This window comes from Pinus tabuliformis, chromosome 5_2, assembly GCF_031772625.1.
Source record: "Pinus tabuliformis cultivar Carrire ecotype Pingquan chromosome 5_2, CPIR1, whole genome shotgun sequence".
Classification (NCBI taxonomy): domain Eukaryota; kingdom Viridiplantae; phylum Streptophyta; class Pinopsida; order Pinales; family Pinaceae; genus Pinus; species Pinus tabuliformis.
In genome coordinates, this window is record NC_142306.1 from 366,290,201 (window position 1) to 366,310,776 (window position 20,576).

Consider the following 20,576-nt stretch of genomic DNA (forward strand, 5'->3'; position numbering starts at 1 on the left):
GTCATTTGCCCAGTCAAAAGTCAATTCTCCCAAGACTACTTCTGCAGCTCAAAAAAGGGGCAGAAAGTCAAAATTTGGCTGTAATTTGACTTTTTGGAGACCCAAAACTCCATGAAAACTCAAGCTAATCCATATGCATGTGTAACTTTGCAAGACAAATCCAGCAATGCTGAGTTTTCGCAAAACGGAGTTGCCAAATGAAAGGGTCGCGCGCGCGGTGAGACCCCTTGAGGAGCCAAAACCTGTAAATTGCACAAAAAAATCACAAATGACAAAATTTTCTCCAAATTTTTTGAAATTTGGGCTGGGAGTCCCCAATCAAGTACCATGCTCAGTCAAAGAGGCTTTGGCCAAAATTTGGAGTGGATCGGGCGTTTTCCTTCGTTTTTGTGCTTTGGCCAACCGTCCTTGGAGCACCTTCGTTCTCGCCGGTATTTTTGACATTTCTCTCAAACCATGACACCTGTGTAAAAAGTGAAGGAGGTTTTTCTTCTTTGGCATCTTATGGACAAAAACCTCTCTCGGTTTTCCAAAATTCATCTTTTATTGCTCTGAAACATCATTTGAGTGCAACTTGTCCCGATGTGTGAAACAAGGAATTTTGTCGAAATGGAGCGAAATGAAGGGGATAGGGGGCTTCTAAATTCTTGGGGAAATTTTTGGAAGTAGGGAGGGATGTTAGGAAACAGGGGAAAGTGGAATCTCAGAGATTGAGTGAGGGGAAGGGGTCCAAAAGGGAAAAACACAGGCCAAACCTAGAAAATTGCCAGGTTGTAGCTAGAAACTAGGGTTTGTGCAAAAATGAGGAATTTGGGGGATCTGAGTGATGGGAAGCATTTGATAAGGTACTTTAAGGATAGGGGAAGGTGTATGAACATCAGGAAACAAGTTTTGCCGGTGATTTGACCATCCAAGAAAAATTAGCTTTCAAAACCCTAGGAGAGGGAAATGAGCTTGCCTAGGCACAACTGAAGCATGAACAAGATGTAAAATGACCCATTAGATACTGACATGACGATGACAACCCTCTGAATGATGATACACTCAGCTGAATGATGACATAGACTGACATTTGGGCAAACCCTAGGCCTAATGCCTAGTGACCAAATTTTGCTTGAAGACTCACTGAAATGACAAAATTTGACCTTGACACTCTGAGACCACTTTGTAAGAGCATATTTGATCACTGTAGGAAGGCTGGAAAGACTGACACTAACAGTACCAACTTTTCTAATGCTTCCAAATATCCTCTAGTTACCTCTGGATCTAAATGGGGTTTGGTCCTAACCCCACCCCCTGCTGCAGGTTGGCCCAACCGAGGTGTAGAGTAGTATTTTGGCGTAAGGATATACGCCAAGCAATGTAGTGGAAGATTAAGTCTATTCCACCGTTCACACACACAATCGTGAATCAGTTTGTACAAGTCGGGATCTCTGTTATGAACAATATCTTTTATTTCCCCCAACATGGTATCCATCTGCTCATACACCTCGCCAATCACTGGTTTGTCTATATCTGCAAACCGAATCATGTGATAAATGGGCTTGGTGAAATCCAATACTTGCCTCACACTTGTCCAAAACTGACCATCAAGAGCGACCTCCTCCACCATTTCAAAACCTCCCCTGTCAACTGCATTTGTAGCCCTTTCCTTTAATACCTGCCAATGTGGACTTGATACCATGCTAGCCAATGCCTCTATTACCTTCAAAAGGCACCTGAAGGTGAGGTAATAGCTACCAAATCTGGTCTTCGCAATCTTCAACAACTCCAATCTCGAGTGACTGCAGAAAAGGCCATGGGTATTGTTATGATTTGTAATAAATTTTATCATTTGTTTGCCTTTCTTGTACAAATCACCAATCCATTAGTATTGTTCATTTTTGTTCTTGACAATATCATGCAACAGAAGGTTCAATGTGTGAACCAAACATCCAGACCAAAATATGTTGGGGTATTTATCCTCAATAATTGCTCCCACTGCCTTACAATTAGGAGCATTATCAGTGATGACTTGGATGACATTGTATGGCCCAATACGCTCAATTGTTTCAAGTAATGCTTCTGCAATGTTGATGGCGGTCTTGAATTTGTCTGAGTAATCATGTGCAGTTAGAAAGATGGGACCACTAACAGACACAGCAAGAACACTTATCAATGGCTTGCCTTTTACATTTGTCCATCCATCAGATACAATGGACACCCCATGGTCAGTCCAAGAACTTGTCATTCTATTCAAAGAATGTGATATTTTTGCTTTTTCATGATCAAGGCCAATGGTTCTTGCCTTGTCATACCCAGGGCTCTTGTATCCTTTAGGGGCATCATTTATGGCAGAAACCATTTCGTGCCAATAAGGTGAGCGAAGAACATTGAATGGTATCCCACATGCATAGAGAAACATGTAAACCTTTGAATCCACATCATTCCTACACCCCTCATCAAGGAAATCTGATATGGTTCTACGCCTTAAAGATGATGACCTTGTGCCTCCATATCCACTGCCTTGGGAGGATGCTGAAGGAGTTCTTTGTGATTGTGAGCTTGGTTCAAAGAAACCCCTTGATTTTTTTTATTTGTATTGGGCTTCCTCCTCTTCCCTTATGTATTTGGCTCTATCCGCTGCTGACACCGCTGTACAAGTTTTGATTCCTATTTGTTTGTCTCCATCCCATGGCCTTTTCCTGCAGAGGTGTCTTCTAGCACGGGTGTATGAACCTGTGTAATCAGTGTTGCAATGGGGGCAATGAAATTTAGTGGTTCCACCCCCTCTCCCTGTTTCAGCCCTGTTAACATATTTCCACAATGGGGTTTGGTCTTGTTTAGTTTTTTGAGGGTCATGTTCACCCTCCTCCAGCTCCTCCTCACCGGGGTTTTCACCAATTTGACTTTCTCCAGCTTCTTCATCCCCCTCTTCAGTTTGGCCCCTCCGTTTCCTACTCTCCAGCACCATCATAACCATAAAAGGGACCAGGAAGAGGAAAATGCCAAGAAATATAGCCAGGTCCATGGTGTTTGATGTTTGTAGGGTTTTGATTCTTGAATCTGCAAATTAATTTAATTTATTGGGATTAATTAATTTAATTTAAATTCATGATTTTTAAACTCAATAAACTAAATTAAATTAACTAAATTACTATTTAACTAAATTAAACTAACTAAATTACTAAGTTACTTACCTCTGCAGGCTTGCTCCTCGCTCCTCGGCACTTGCTCCTCGCTCCTCAGCACTTGCTCCTCGCTTCTCCTTGCTCCTTTGCTCTTGCTCTCCAACAAACTCAACTCAATGAAGTGATAATGAAATTTTTTTAGGCCCATTGGGCTTTTAAAATTAAAAATAAAAAATACAAAATACAAAATAAAAATAAAAATTTAATTTTTTTTTAAGTCCACGGAATTTTTTTCCGCAGAATCACTCCCGGCACCGCTCGAAACGCTCCCAAAGCGATTTTTTAATGCCCGGGAGCGATCGGGAGGGATCGCTCCCCGATCGCTCCCGGGCTTAAAAAATCGCTCCGGGAGCGACGAAGCGACCGCTCCCTACAACGCTCCCGAAAATGGCAGGGAGCGCAAATTTTTTTGGGAGCACGCTCCCGAGCCACTCCGGAGCCGCTCCCGCCCGGAGCGCGATTCGGGAGCGGGTTCGGGGGGGGCGCTCCCCCGCAACTATGATTCCTGCAAACAATCTTTGAGCCTAGATCTTGCCCTCCAGGGTCTAGATCTAACTCAGATCTGAAGATTTACTTGGCTGATTTCTCAGATCTATTCCTGCAAACAATCTTTGAGCCCAGATCTTACCCTCCAGGGTCTAGAGCTAGCTCAGATCTGAAGATTTACTTGACTCATTTCTCAGATCTATTTCTGCACAAGTGAAAAGACAAAAACCCAATACCCAATATGTACAAAAATAGAGAAAATCTCAAAAACCCAAGTGTTAAATTTAAAATTATGTTACAAAATTTTAGATCTACACAAGTAAATAACAAATCTATACAAATAATTTACAAATCTATCAGATCTGAGGAGTATGAGTCCAACTCCGCTCCCAGATCTGATAATCTAAGGCTCTTAATAGCCAGATCTATCAAAATTTCCACAAAATATTTAAAAGATTTTGAAATTTTAGAGAGGTACTAGCCCAAAAACACCCTGTAGAAAAAAGATTATCGTTAGATAAATCCTGAGGCTTATATGAAGTAGGCTCTTCAGAAAATATGTGTTGAGAGTTGGCTGGTCCAACCGAGAACTATCCCCAAACGCTCAATGAGAACCTGAGAGATCTTCTGCAAACACTAGATCAACCATCAAATCAAGTAGAGAAATAGAACAACAATAAAATTATGAAGAAATAGAGATACCTGCTACTTCAATCAAAATTAAAAATGTTACCCTAGATCCAACAAACTGAATAAGATACTTATATTCAGATTATTCTAAGAGAGCTATTGATTGATAGTTTTCACATAATATTAAGCAGAAATTAAAACAATGTTACCATAAATTCATGAAGAGGAACACTACAACACGTTGAAACCCCAAAGACTTTTGCATTAATTCAAAAAAGTATACAAGAGAGCTTGAGAGCTTAGTACACGATCTAAAGATCGGATGATCTCAACTGACAAATGACCTCTTATTTAAAGATAAATCTTCCAACGGCTAGTTCGAGTTATGCTCGTCAAAGCAATCTCGACCGTTGATGAAGATCAAAATTTCTTTTAAACTCATCCGTCGAAATTTTAAATTATTGAGGAAATTTCAAATTTTTCAATTAAATACATTTTAATTAATTCAAGAATTAAATTTTTGAATTAATTTCCTCAAAATTTTGACTTTGACTTAACCCCAGGGACCAAAGGCTTAAAATTTAGCAAAATAATCAATTAACCTTAGTCCCTGGACCTCTTTAAAATTTAATTTTTAAGGACCCATGAATTTTGCCTTTGGAAAATTTACATTTACCTAGGACCTATAATTAATTAAATTTTTGGCTTAGGATTTTAATTAATTTTGGCCAAAAAAATTAATTAATTAACCTATGAGGAGATAAATTATTTTTCTAACCCTTAAGACAATTTACATCATGATTTTTACATTTTTTACATCTCAAGGGGGAAAACCCATTTGAAATAGACCCTCACAGACTACCCATTTCTGCGACACAAATATAATCTAACAGACTTAGCAATTTGTACTAAAATAACCTAGCCAAATAGTTAAGATTATTCCCAAATCACTTTTACAGAGACTCAATCTATAACACTAGGACTCCCCTAAGATCCCAGTGACAAAATCCACTCCGACTTTGGGGTAAAGCTGAAGGAAAACTCTGTCGACCATCCGAGAATGGATCGGTGAAACAAAAAACCTCCCAGAATGTAGATCGTCACCAGAAAAGTAGGTTTACCTAGGTAATTACATACACGACACGGATCTGTTGAGATTATTTACATTATACACATGCAGAATGGGTTTACATTATAACATGATCCTCAGGGTGACGATGATAACTAGATGGCAGGAACACATCGATCAGGTGCTATCCCTTTCGCGAAAAAGGGGGTGTACCGCTATGGGTCGTTGACACGTAGTGGTCAACGAGGGGATTTCGAGAATTCTATTTTTTGAAGATTCTCCAGTGGTCCAAAACTACCCAGAAGTCAAAACTTTGTACATCTAGCTCAACAATCAAGGAATTCAAATTTTTCTGGATATTTGTGCAACAGTAATCAAGGGATTGAATTATTTTGACAAGGATCAAGGGAACTAGTTGTTTTTCCACTTGGAGGGGTCTCATGTTCTCATTTTTTCTATATAAGGAAACTATTTGCTTCTCACTTGATCAATGGAAAAATTTGTAATCGAGCTCTAAGTCAAGCTCTATTGGTCTGTAATATTTTTCTAGAATAATAAAGAAGTCTTTGGGGTTTATTCATGGTGGTGTTCCTCTTCTGCTTCTTGTGGTAATATTTTTCTGAATCATGCTTTAATGCTCTACTGAAATAATTTTTTACAAGTTATTATTTCATTAGCCAGTTGTTGGATTAACTATTTGCACAAGTATCTTGCATTAGTTATTGGGTTTTAGAGAAGCATTTTAATTCAATTTATCTAGCAGGTATCTCTAGATTTTGAGAATTATTGTGTTATCTATACCTCTATTGATCTAATAACTTGATCTTAAGTGTGTAGAGATTTTTATGGTATTCAGATCTTGGGCATGAGGGGAAGTCTTCGATTGGACCAGCCAACTCCCAAGACAAGAAAGCTTAAGAGCCCATTTTGTTAAACTTCAAGACTTATCTAACGATTTGTTTTGCAAAGATCTTGGCCATTGCTCACCTATTAAATTATTTCACTCATCTATTTTGATTTATTTGTGCATTAATTGAATAGATCTGCTTATAAGAGCCATAAATCATTGTAAATTTTGTAAATAATTTTCTCTAACCCTTGTATATATTTTTGTATATAACCATTGGGGTTTATTTTAATTTTCTTGCAAATCATAAGGAAGGGACGACGTTTTCTCCCTTGATTTCTTCTACAGGTTGATTTCTCAAGGGATCAAGGGAAAATCACTTTTCTTGAAGGCTCTAGCCCTCACCTAGCCTAGACTGTTGGAGTTTTTGGCTCAACATCTCATCTTTGGAGGGTCGTCTAGCCTTTAGCCTCCTTCTTTAGGGCCGCAAGGATTTTGGGGCTCTTCTAGGCCTCTCAAGACATCGATCCATAATTTTTTGGCTTCATTGCATCAACAAAATTTTTTCTAAGGGATTCGCTAGGGTTTGAAGCCCTTTTCTCACTTGAAAAATTGATTTTTGGCAAGGGTTTTGATTTTAGAAATTTTGTAAATAATTTTTCAATTATTTCTCAATTTTTCCATTAGGATCTTGACTTGGGTTTTGATTTTGTAGGCTCATAGACATATTTTGTGGCTCAAGTTTGGATTATTCACCTTCTTTTGGCTAGCCACTAGCCTCATTGTCAATTTCTAGCCTAGCCCTAGGCCTACTGGAGCCTGTTTACCCGAGTCGCAAGCCTCCTAGGGCTTCTTATTTTTGCCTCTGATTTATAGACTAAGCCTTGGTATTTTTGCAGGGTTATATTTACATGTTCTAAGGGTTTTATCAATGATTTTTTGGGCTTAAGACTAACCTCTTGGAGCTGATCACTTGAGACAATTTTTTAGGCTAGCCGCTAGGCCTTGAGGCCTCTTTCACCCTAGCCGTGAGCTTTTGAGAGGGCCGCATACCTTCTGATCTGAAGCATATCTATTTGGAAGGGTTTTCACATTTATTTGAAGAGTTTTAAGGTTTGAAATCACATATAATTCATCATATAAAATTTATAAAATTTTCTAGCCTTTTCTCTTGGTAGGTTGTGGGCTTTTGTGGACTGATTTATCAAGGCCGTGGGGTTTCTTGAGGTCTGGTACAAATCACTCATCATTGAAGTTTGTCATCTATTTGCTTATGATCTCATCTTTGACATTTGGTGACTTGAGGAGTGATTATTTGTTGTAGAAGTGCTCATCATCTTTGTAATCTCCTCAAGGTTTTGGAAGAGCCTTTCCCATTGTCCTAAGGGCTTTTTCTTCATTGTGAAGTTAATAATAAAATTGATCATCTTGTTTGAAGGGAGCTTGGGATTCAATCCCATGGTATCCCCCTCCTTATTTAAAAGGGAGGAGCCTCTATCTTCTTAGTTAGTTTCATTTGTTCTAGTTTTTAGATACTAACCCTTTCTATTGCTCTCATTGATTAGATAGGCTTTCATTGATATCATAAGTTAGATCTAATCTTTGAATTGCATCTTTTCATTTTATCTTGTTAGCAATCTCATTTGCCATTATCTACTTGTGCTTGCATCATTTAATTCTCACTTGTCTCTATTGTTAAATCATATAAGTGAAGAACATCCTAATAAGCACCATAACTAAAGGCATTTGATATTGTTGTCATTGTTTCATTGAGTTATCTTAAAGTGCTTCATTGGTTTACTATTGGAAATCTTATAATCTTGTGTTCTAAGTGATATTCATAAGCTTGGTTATAAGTGATTTTACATTTCTTACATTGAAGCATTTTGCCATAATTATATCTCATTGAAACTATCTAATCATATCTTAATGTCATTTGCACTATCATTTTAGATCTAGTTTTGCATTCCTAAAATTTACCTCCAAGCATAAGCTTGGTTGATAGAGACTTAGGACCACCTTCTTTATATTCAATTTAAGAAGCTTGACCCTTACTCAACAGTTAAAACAAGTGACCTTGCAATTCTCTTGTGGGAAATCCCTTGTAGGAATAGAGGCACTTGGGTTGTTGGAACTCCTCAATAGGTATCGTTAATGTGGCCTTAGCCTCCTTCCCAGCAGTTCTCTCTACAAGCTTGTTTAAGACTTGCTTCAAGGAAATTGAGGAGAAGGCCTTCACCCTTAGCATAGGCATTTAATTAAAATCAACCAAGATCTTGCATCTCACATTAGGGAGATTTTGCATTCATTCTTCATCCATCATTTGATCATTGAAATTGGAATTGTGAGCTCAATTTATAATTGCAAGTTTCACATTGTTGTACTTGTCATTTCAAGCTTATTTGAATATCGTATTTACTTGAAACAACAAATCTCTTTTTCTTGCAATTGCTCTCTAAAAGTTTATTGCTCATATATTTGGTTATCATGATGTATTGATTTCTCATACTAACATCTTCTTGCAGCATTGCTTATCTTGTGGCTTGAAATATCATTTAGTATTGTGCAAGTATCTTCAATTTATTTGAGCATTGTTCTTAAGGCACTAGTCTCTCCCTGCTTCATCTTAAGTGTCACATTGATCTAATTCAATCTATATCACATTGCTCAAATTTAATACTATCACTAGCCATCTAATCCTTAATTCAAGTTAATATGAGAAGTGATTGCTTTGCCTTTTCATCTCCTAGACTTGTTGTTTCAAAAAAAAATTCCTTAGTTTTCCATCTTTTAGGGACTACCCCTAGCTTGCCTAGGAGAGATCTTAAACAGAGTGAGTAGGAAATAAGTGACAGCCCCTACTCTGAGCGTTGCGCCATAAAGACTATACCTTGTGGGGTTGGAAACTTTTCCCACATTTAGGTGTACATCTTAAGCGACAACAAAATAATTGCACATATACCAAACATTTATAAATTTTATATGGGCATATACGGCCATAAATGTTATTCAAGTCAGTGATTATTGTTCACCACATACATGGATGCACCTTCTCATCACATTACATTACACACTCTAATAAATAATTCCTATGTGATTCACCAACAACCCTCCACTCTTGAAGTACAACAGGCTAATATATAAGACATGGTTGCGTAATTGGGGAAATGCGATCCATACCAGATGCCCTCCTCTCTCAAACTCTCGAGGCCAATACACATGATCATTTCCACTTGATGCTTATCAACTTGAACCATGAGCATCAACTTGAACCATGTCATTGAAACACATATGGTCTTAACTCCCAGTCTATGGCACCACTCGCATGGCATACCCAACATCACTCTTAAAGTCGGTGAAGAAAATGAACAGTAACACCACGGGTGGTAATGAAGAGTTGAAAGTGAAAATATAACATCCATATGTGAAATATGGCACCCAAAGGTGAATAAATAGTGCCAGAAGGTTAAAGATTACACCAAAGGTGACCATATAATAATTGAAGGTAAAAGACAACATTTGAAATTGAAGGGGCTAAAGGTGAAAGTATAAGTATAGGGAGTGTTTATTGTCCAGAAGATGAGAGTGTTTAAGTAAAAGACAACATTTGAAATTGAAGGGGCTAAAGGTGAAAGTATAAGTATAGGGAGTGTTTATTGTCCAGAAGATGAGAGTGTTTATTGTGAGGTGTTATAGGTCAAATAAATCAACGAGATGAAAAAGCAATCTGTCCTATAAACTTTTTTTTTCCGAAGAAGAAAATTCATAATTTCTATTAAAAAGAAATTACATGCTGTAGATGCCCGTAGGCATATGTTGTATTGTGGCTGTCACCACTGATCAAAAGCATAAAAGAGATACATATAGTTCCCGAAGGAATACAGTATTATCAACAATAGTTCAGAACATATTCGCTATACAATGCAGATCAAAACTGGAATGTGCTGTAGTATATACAAAATATATAGCATACTGATGCAAAATTAGAAGAGGCCATTGCCTCCCTGAAGGGGGCCATCTATATATGGTCTGTGATAGTAGCTGTGCATCCCCTCAGGATTATATTCCTCGATCAACCAATCTCCTAGAGGACGATCCGCCGCTTCTTTCGAGAGCCGGTCAGCAGTTGCATTTCTTTCCCTGTAAATATGAGAAACAGATATCTGGTCAAAATGTGTTTTGAAAAAAACAATTTCTTCCAAGATATGTTTCAAAGAATATGCATGACACATGGATTTATTGTTAAACCAATCAACCACAGTCAGTGAGTCCCCAAAAATTTGTAGTTGATGACAGTTTTTGGACAGTGCGAAGTATAGAAGATGCCTCAGGGTCATAAGTTCCGCATGATTGTTTGTGCCCGGGCCGAGGCCCAATCTCATATGGAAGTAATGTGAGTCTGTAATATGTAGAAGAATGCCTCCCCCACATCCCTGACTCTGTGCGGCACCATCGAAGTATGCCCATGGCATATCTCTGTTTATGGGTTCCGTGGCAATAATCCTGGGCTTATTCTGTTTGCTTTCAGATGGCAGTTCAAGATAGGCCGCACAAATGATAGGGGGGAGTAAATTCCAGTTTACTATTCTGTTTTCAAAGATAATCGCATTCCTCCTGTTCCATATATACGAGGCCATCAAGAGAGGTAAATTCCTAGGTTTTTGAGAGGCCACGGAAGTCCACCATTGTTCCCATGCCGATTGTATATCTGTTCCTTGCCATGCCGCGTTTATATGAAGAGCCTGGGTGGTCTGGGACCATACAGTCCTGGTAATCAAACAGTTTAGGAATAAGTGGTGGGTAGTTTCTTCCTCCTGCCTGCATAAGACGCACCATGATGGGCCTGCAAAAGCCCTCTTTCTAAGGTTGGAGCCCGATGGAATTTTATCCGCGAGAATGTTCCACATGAGAAGTCTAGTACGCGGCTGGGCCTGGAGGTGCCAGATATCTGTCCACCAACTTTTATGCGAGGCCGGGTTTTTTCCTTCAATCAGTTTGTAGTACCCTAACTTCGGCACATACTGTCCCGATTTGGAAACTGCCCAGATGAGCTCATCCTCCTCCTCCCTGAGTCTGATGTGTGTTTCGATTAGTGCCTGAATGTACTCCTTCCATAAAATACTCCAATGCTCTGTCAATTGCCAGTGCTGATCTGTAATCCAGGCTTGTGAGAAAACGGTGGAGTGCTGATTATCTCCAATCTGCGAGAGGAATTTGATATCTCTGTTATTGAGATGATGCACCAGTTCTTCCGGTAGAATGTGAGCGTTTCCCGAACCAGGCCATGGATCATAGCCAATGCGGACAGAAGCACCATTACCAATGCGCCATAAAAGATTATCTCTTATGAGTGGCATGGCATTTAGAGTGGCCTTCCAAATCGCAGAAATGCCCAATCGATTCCAGTGTGGTCTTCGGATCCAGTCAATAATGTCCATAGGCCAAATATACTTCTGGTAAATAACTTCTGCCCAAAGATTGTTCTGTTTGAGTAGGGACCAGCCCTGCTTGGCTGCCAGCGATAGTGCAAATTCCGGTAGAGCTTTGAGGCCCCACCCCCCCCACTTTTTTGGAGTAGTGATCTTTGTCCATCGAGCCCAGGCGAAAATCTTTCCTTTTTTGTTTCCATTCCATAGGAATCTGTTGCAGGCTTGTTGAATCCTATTAAGAATGCCTTTAGGGATCCATGAGAGGGACATCCAGTATACTGGAGTGGCCTCAAGTACAGATTTGATAAGCATAAGTCTGCCTGCTTTGGATAGGAGCCGGTGGTGCCAGCTGTTGATCCTCTTTTCAATCTTTGATATGAGCCAAGACCAGTTCTCTATTTTATATCCATCTGGTTTTAGTCTGAAGCCCAGATATTTGATACCCTCCTTCAGTTGTATTTCCGGGAAAGGGAAGTACTGTGAAGCCAGCTGTGATTCCTGTAGTGTACACCCCTCAATGGACTTAGTCGATTTCCCTCTGTTTATCTCCATGCCCATAGCTTTACAGAACAGCAGAAGGATGTCATTTAGGGCAGTGGAGTCCCAGACGCTCCCATTAATGAAGATAAGGATATCATCTACAAAGAGTAGATGAGTAAGGTAATAATGCTCCATAATTTTGAGACCACTGATGTCTCCGTTCCTTTTAGCAGATGCAATGAGCCGGCTTAACCCTTCCATGACAATAAGGAAAAGAAGCGGGGAGAGAGGACATCCTTGTCTGATTCCTCTGTTGATATTGAAACGAGCAGATGCCGAGCCATTGATGAGGATAGCGAAGGAGGTAGAAGAGATGCAGCCCATGATCCATTGAATAAGAATATGGGGGAAGCCCAAGTGGGTGAGCATCATCTTCAGATAGAGCCAATTAACTTTATCAAAAGCTTTTGCAAGATCAATCTTAAGAGAAATGCCTTTAAGGTTTTTATGCTTTATGGAATGAAGAGCTTCCTGGGCTGTGCCAATGGCCTCATGAATGTGTCGGTTCTGAAGAAAGGCAAATTTTTCAGCAGAGATGTGAGAGGACAGAATGGGCTTGATACGGTTAGCTATGATCTTGGATATGATTTTGTAGAGGCAATTGCATAAAGAAATTGGCCGGAAGTCGTTGAAGGAGGTAGGGTCATCTGATTTAGGGATCAGAGCTATGAAGGTGTAGTTCATAGGGGGGTGAATATGCCCAGTGATCCGGCTCTCTTCAATGACTTCCAAAAGGTCCCCTCCCAGCAGATCGAAAAAAGCGAGATAAAACTCTACTGGCCACCCATCCGGCCCCGGGCTCTTATCTTTTTTGAACCATTTGAGAGTACCTTCCAATTCCTGCTTCGTGACTGGTTGAGTGAGGTTTTCTAAATCCTCCTGTCCCACAAATCTAGGGAAGTGACCCGCCAGATTGATGATATCTGGAAGATTGATCTCAGGCGGGGCCGTGAATTGCTTTCTGAAATGTTGAATCCCCATTCTGGCCAGTTGTTTGTGCGTAGTAGCCCATCCTTCTGTTTCGCTGGGAAGTTGCCATATAGTATTTGAGGCCTTTCTTCCATTTGCTATGCTGTGGAAGTATTTGGTATTACAATCCCCTGCTTTGAGCCATATGGCTCTGCTTTTCAATCTCCACAACTCCTCTTTTTCTTGTAGGATTTTTGATTTCTGAGCTACCAGATTATTCAGTAAGGCTTTAGATGCCTCTGATAGGTATCCGGTTCCCCTATCGTCCGTTAATTGAGCAATTTGGGATTCTGTGTCGACAAGTTGCTGTTCATCCTTGATGTGTTTCCTCCTTGCCCAAGTCTCTGTTAAATTCTTTAGCTCATTTAATCTGTCATAAAAATCCGCAGCTTTTCTTTGATCTCTGAGGGGTGGTTGTGATCTCCAGTAGTCCGAGACCATGTTGGTAAAATCCTGGTCTTGGAGGAAACCAGCAAAAAATTTAAAAGGGGAGCGTGGTTTGCTGGCGGCCTCGCTGACTTGAAGGAGGATTGGGAGATGATCAGAGAGTCCGCCAGAGCTGACCCATTGTCTGTACAGAGGGAAGAAAGGAATCAAATCCTCGTGCACCAGAAATCTGTCAAGTCTTCTGCCCAAAGCTGCCTCCCCAGTTCTCCGGTTGTGCCAAGTAGGGACTTTTTTATTCATGGGAATATCAACCAGCCTGTATGAGTCAATTAGCATATTCATCTGTTCAGATATAGGATCCGGCTGAGCATGGTGTCCCCATGATTCCCCAGCTCCCAGGGAGAAATTGAAATCTCCTCCCACAACAGTATCACTAGTTATGTGGGAGCTTCCCAGGAAATTTTGCCAGAAAGTCAGCCTATCCAGATTAGGTCCATAAATGTTGATAATGCGAATAGGGCGGCCTAGCTCGCCCGAAAATATGTCCATACCTAGAAATCCTCTGCCCCCCCAAGAGGAAAGAGTCTTGCCTTTTCTAGGGTTAATACCAATGATCAGGCCACCAGAACGGCCAATAGCGTCCATACCCTGAAATATCCAGCCAGGGCGCAGGGACTGGAGGGTTTTCACAGCCACTTCCGAGGTGCAGAGGGTCTCCTGTAGGAAGAGAATGTCACATCTGGATTCTTGGATCAGTCGCTTCAAAGCCAAACGCTTTTTGGGGTTGGCTAATCCCCTACAGTTGAAAGAGAGCCAGATCATGGGGAACCAATAGCCAGGGGCCCAATTGCTCTAAGTGCCCGTTCAATGGTATCTTATCGCCCCTGGGCGACATCAGCTACCGCATGCTGCTTAGCCGAATTGATTTTAGATGGACGGCCCCTCTTAGGCTTACAAGAGTGTTTTCCCGGGGAGGCACCAAGTCCAAGCACTCTGGCTCGGACTCGAGGTCTGAGATGGTAATGATGAGAATCGGAGCCAGAAGGGGGGGTGGAGGAATCAGGGAGGCTTTGCTCCAGTCTGTGAGATGCGGGCGTAGTGGAGAATACAGGGGGTAGGGGAGCAATGGAGCAGGGGATGGATGGAAGCGGCTCCAAGTTAAATAGTGGGGGCTGTAATGGGGAGTGCATACCCGGATGCACAACATCAAATAAAATAGGAGAACATGAAGGAATAGATGCTTTACCCGGGTGAGATGATGCCGTCTCCACTGTCTTGGAACGGGTGCGCGGCGGAGCAGGAGTGGATGTAGCCTTCCTTCTGTTGGATTTCTTTGTGCCCTCCGGTACCGCACTAGCTGGAGTCGCATTTTGAGGCAGATCCCCTTCCACAGGATTGTTATCTCCTCTGTGTTGATCCACTGTAGGCTGCTGTCTAGTCCCTTTTGTATCCTCTGAGGTCACTCCCGAAAGAAGTGGGCAGTCCTTGTACAGGTGACCTATTTTGTGGCATCGTCGGCACCGAAACGGAACACCTTCGTAGTCCAACAATTGTTTGCGCAAGAAATGTCTTCGATGCAAGGTGATTTTCTCCTCCAGTCCGGCCCTAGTGTCTAGATGAACCAGGATTCGAGCCATAGTCATAATTCCGGTTTGCTCGAAGGATTTATCGTGCTCCAGGTAGGTGCCAAGGGCGTCTCCAATCCTCTTGAAAACTTGCGGAGTCCAGAATTGCATGGGTAGGCCAGGAAGACAAACCCAAATCAGACCAGCCCTAAATTGTTCCCTCTCTGGGTCAAAAAGAGGATCCCAGCGTTTTAGCAAGACAGGAGCCAATTCAATGTGCCAGTACTGGGATAGTATCCATTGGGTATATTCCGGTCGGTGAAAATGCAATGCAAACCAGCCCCTTGCCAGAACCCTGATCACTGGTAGTTCCTTAAGAAGGGAGCCCCAAATCTCTTCTGTCCATAGCTTTAATCTTTCAACTGAATAGGTGCGACCTCTTACCCTGCCAACCAGTACCTTGCGAGCATTTTCCAAAGCATCCTCCATCTGAACGTCTTCCCCAAACGTAAGATTAATATCAGAGTCCAGAGCCCTCAGACACTTTCCTTTTTTCAGATTCTCCGAGCGCTTTCCAATAGGAAATTCTTCTAGTAGCTTTCGGCAAGGGTCAGAAGAGCTAAGCTGAGCTGAACCCGCCATTGTTTTACAAAACGGCCGAATCGACTCCGACTCGGCCGAGTCGAACCGAGTCAAAGGCCTGGGGAGTGACTCGGCCAGCTACCCGGTTCGGTTGACCGAGTCACATATGACTCGGCCGAGTCATCCAATGACTCGGCCGAGTCATATGTGACTCGGTCAACCCGGCCGGGTAGCTGGCCGAGTCACTCCCCGGGCCTTTGGAGTCTAAACGCAATCTTTGTCTCATCTCAGCATAGCAAGAATGATAAGGAAGCACATCTCTCTGTCTCGGCATCCAGTCATGATCTCGGTATATTTAAAGAGGTAATATACTCTCAAGTTTCAACATACTCTGTCAGACAACAAAGTATTGCAATACACTCTCATCATATCACAGTTGTTACCACATCATAATAATCTGACTTGATTCTCAACAGTACTGCTTATTAAATGAATCCTTCCAATCTCAGCTTGAATTCAATATTTCTGCAGATAATTATAATATTAAAGAGGTAATACACTCTCGAGTCTCAACATACTCTGGCAGAAAATATTATAATTATTAAATGAATCCTTCCAATCTCAGCTTGAATTCAATATTTCTCGACATAACAGTGATTCCACAATACACTCTTGGTATACTCTGTCTCAGTATGAAATTTGAACATTGAATCAGCCTGGATATGAATGTTGGACTCCAATTTGGCAATGTGACCCCTTCAGAATGCAACGCTGAGCCTGCAATTACAAATTTATTGGCCCTGTACTGTATACATTAAGGAAGAGACCCTGTAGATGCTGGTGGCTGAGGGAGAGTCGAGACAAGGCTGAACAAGGCTGCAGAAAAGAGAAATAAGCCTTTTAGACCTGTGATAATGCCCAATAAGCCAGTGGCTAGGGTAAGGAAAGATAATCAGGCCTGTAAATCAACAGGGATAGTCACAAATGACAAATTCTCAATGTAAACTCACACCAATCCCTCAAAAATTCATCTCTAGGCCTGTAAATAAAATATCAGTATATATGATTAACAACAATAAATCTATTAAAAATTTAAACCCCAGCGTCAAGGGTAAATGTCCCCTTTAAAGCTTGTAATAGGGTTTGATACCCTCGGTGCCTGCAGCTAGGTTTCTTTTGGCAAATGTGGGCCAGATGGATACAAAGTTGTCTTCCATCTATATTATAATGCTGTGTGTTTGGAAACATGAATGAAAATCTTTAAAATTATGTTTTTTTATAAAAAAAATAAATATTTAATGTATTTTTTACAACGACCGAGTCATTGAAATCGAGCCGGCCGAGTCATTACCGAGTCGGAGTCCGAGTCGGAGTCGATCCTCGGCCGAGTCCGAGTCCGAGTCCGAGTTGTAAAACATTGGAACCCGCTGAGCGAACAGGTAGCGGCGGAGTGTTAATGCAGCCCAAACGAATGGGGGAGTCGGTACTGCGGATGCCTTGAAGACGAGGGGAACGGGCGGAGCGCTGAAACCCTTGAGGGTCCTTCGGCATCAATGAGACTGATGAAGGGTGTGAGGGCTGAGCAGACGGGGAAGGAGGCGGCACAATGGGAAGAGCAGGGTTTTGTAGGGGCGATTCAAGCGATGGGGAGGTATTCAAGACATTGCCAAGAAGGCGGAGTGTGGCCGGCGAGAGGGGCGGACATTCAAGCACCGGGAGATCCGCCAGATTAACATCAGGGTGTTGCTTCTTACCCGCGCGCGTCGGATGGGGATGAAGGGAGGAGGCAGCTGTCCCGGAGGTAAGATCATTCGCCCAGGGCTCCCTGGTGGGGGTATTATTGTAAGCCCAAATGTCCCGCTGCGGCATGGGGTCCTCCTCGTAGTCCACGAGGTCCTCTTCCACCATGACTAGCTGACAAAACTATGCCCAAAACACCGACCTGAGAACTGACCGTCAGAGAGTGGAGGAATAACCTGCTCACGAGATCGACGGTGAAATATGAACCTCGGGGATCCCAGGAAGCCAGGAAAACCGGATGGGTTGCGGTAGTCCCGAGCCGGTCAGCCGTCCGTGATACCTGTATGCTGTCTGTAGACCGCCATGCCAAAAACCGAAAGCCAGTTCGCCATTAGGGTTAGGGTTCCGCCATTATCGCCTCCCGCAGAGCTCTTAGGAAGCAATTCCGTTTAACCTCTTCAAGTAGGTAATGCTGTCCTATAAACTATTTTTAACCTGGTAAACATTAAAATAATTTTCTTTCTTTTTTTCTGACACCATTAATCTTTAATCTAAATATAACATTATAAACTTACGATCACTAGTCTTAAGGCCGATTGCATGGCCTATGGTAATGCATTAATGGAATTAATTTGTTTATTTTACAGGAGATAATGACTAAAAGCATAAAAGCATACCTTAATGATATTTAAAGAGACGTATCTTTGCGATAAAGACACCAGAATTGAATTCTATGTGTAAAGGTTCGTAGGATTTTTTTGTAGAGCACCAAAATCATGTGTCATAGATTGAGCTATTTCATGTGAATTATGTTTTTTGAAATGCATTTTACATTTCTGGCCATAAAACTGTTGTGTATGAATAAAAAACAATGTTCTGAAGAATAATTATTTTTTTAACTTTTTCTAATGGCATTTTATAATTAATTATCTTTTCTGTAAAAAACAAAAAACTCTGACAAAAATACCTCTATTTATTACTGCCGTCCAGTGTCTGTATTTGGGTATAGGCTTGCACTGCACCTCTGATTTTCGTTTTTCCTTGGTCAAGCTGTTAGTTCTCCCTTCGCGCCAGGAAGTTTAGGTTCCTCTCTGCCTCGTAAATCAAGGATTCGTGTATCCAGGGCATAGAAGTGTGTCTATATTTCACGAGCAAAAAGGTTCACCGCGATCTATCGGGATGTATTGCCCCTAGTCAGGACGGTCTATCTTAAAATATTTTGTGAACTGGTAATAAAGTTTATTGATACTTAAGTACATCTTTGTGGACGGCTTTGAAATCCTCGTGCATATTTCTTAAGTTTTTTTCCCTTCCCGTTATTCTAAACGGTAAACGGAAAGGGGAATAAGGAAAACTTTGTGGGTTCAATCGTTAACAGAATTTAAAATAAAAAATATAATATTTAAAGACCAAAATATAAGGAAAACTTTGTGGGTTCAATCGTTAACCAAATTTAAAATAAAAATATAATATTTAACCAAAATATATTATTCCACATGAAAGATTTGCTATCTGGCTTCTTTTTAGTTAAAGAAGTTACAATCTTTACATTAGGGGATTTTCAAGTAAATTTTGGAATAGAAATTAATTTTATTAAATTCTAGTTTTTTCTCTTTAACACACTCTTGGTTGTACAATCTCTTATCTCAAGAATTTTAGCCATTCAAGGGAATTCCTTTCTGTCAAAATAGTTGGGAACTTCTCTTTTAGAAAATTCTTTATATTACTCGATTTGGGGGAGCTTTTAAGCAATTTTGAAAAGAAACTTTCTTGTTGGACTTTAAGATCCCTTAATATTGTTAGTCAACTAATTCTTCTCAAGTCGATGTTACATACCCTACCAATCTATCTTTTTTTAGCAGCAGTAGCTCCAAATATCATAATTAAAGGAATCATAAATATTCAAAGGAGCTTCCTCTAGGCAGGCACTAAACTGGAAAGAAAATGGGCCTTGGTCATCTAGCATAAACTCTACAAGCCCAAGCTGAAAGGAGTGTTGGGGTCGAGGAATCATTAAACCTTGGCCAATATCCTAGTAATTAAGACATAGTGGCAATGGTTAAACTCACTAAACAAGATTTGGAACAAGCTTTGGAGGAAAAAGAATACTCCAAATTCAAAATAAGACAACTTAATAAGGTTGGAGAGAGACACAAAAGGCCCCATTGATTTGGAACATAGCTTTGCAAAATTGTTCCCAAATTCAAAATCACACCTTTGGGAGATTAGGGAAAGTACTACACCTTACTTATGGGAAGATGCATGGAATCAAATGCTCAAGCTTCAGGAGGAGCATATTTAACGTAATCTAAGAGTTAACTTCACTTGGCAAGGAAGAAATAAGGTAGCAGATTATTGGCTTTCAAATTCAGCTTAACACCCTTGGAGAATGTGGATACCAAAGGAGCATTGGCCCTTACAAAACAAAACATTTCTTGTGAATACTTTGTGGAAAGCTCTACAACAAAGGAAAATTAAAACACAATAGCTATGGACAAATTGTGATGGGAATATTAAACAATCAAGCAACTACTCCCTAAAAGAAGCCCACAACCTCTTGATCAATTATGGTCACTTGTTGGACAATCCATTTTATGTAAGATACCCCCAGGAATATCTCAATTTCCCACTAAAATTTCTGAGTTTGCTTAGTCTTGTCACTGAGGAGCTTTATCAAACAATTTGTATGTACATGGTTGTAGGAGCATTTATTTGTATTTTCTTCAAATAAAATATGCACAGTACTAAATAAACACATCGAAAATGCTTCAAAGTAGTTGTAGGTAATCTATATAGAACCTAGAAATGGTACATACCACTAACAGAGATAGCCACCACAATATTAAAGCGAATACAACAAGAAATAGCATACTTTTAATGAATACATAGTTGTAGGTTAATAGTAAAAAACCCAAAAAGGTACCAACAATAAAGTATTCACGTCAGTGGTGATAACAATACATGTTCCACCTTCATATCTAGTCCAATTAACTCAGGGAATATCTTCATGCACTTAGCAGCCAACTCATCCCAAGAAATAGTGGAATTCGGCCCATAAAACAATAATTACTCCTACAACAAATTCAGCCAGCCAAGAATGGTACTCGACCCCATCAAAATATTATTCTTTGCCCTCCCAAAAAAGACTCAAACTCAACCTGC

The 20,576-nt window shown here is 40.7% G+C and overlaps 1 protein-coding gene across 3 annotated transcripts in view; it reads right to left on the minus strand.

Annotated features, from left to right (window-relative positions):
• The window catches only part of LOC149158979 (DNA mismatch repair protein), a 241,557-nt gene extending 222,852 nt beyond the window's left edge, over nucleotides 1-18,705 (minus strand). Inside the window, exon 1 of one of the 3 annotated variants that reach the window (XM_089433421.1) lies at nucleotides 18,382-18,705. The gene's annotated coding sequence lies outside the window, so the exon portion shown is untranslated. The remainder of the gene's footprint in view (nucleotides 1-18,381) is intronic. The other 2 variants (XM_089433420.1, XM_089433419.1) reach the window with 2 other exon arrangements.
• Nucleotides 18,706-20,576: the final 1,871 nt, after the last annotated feature.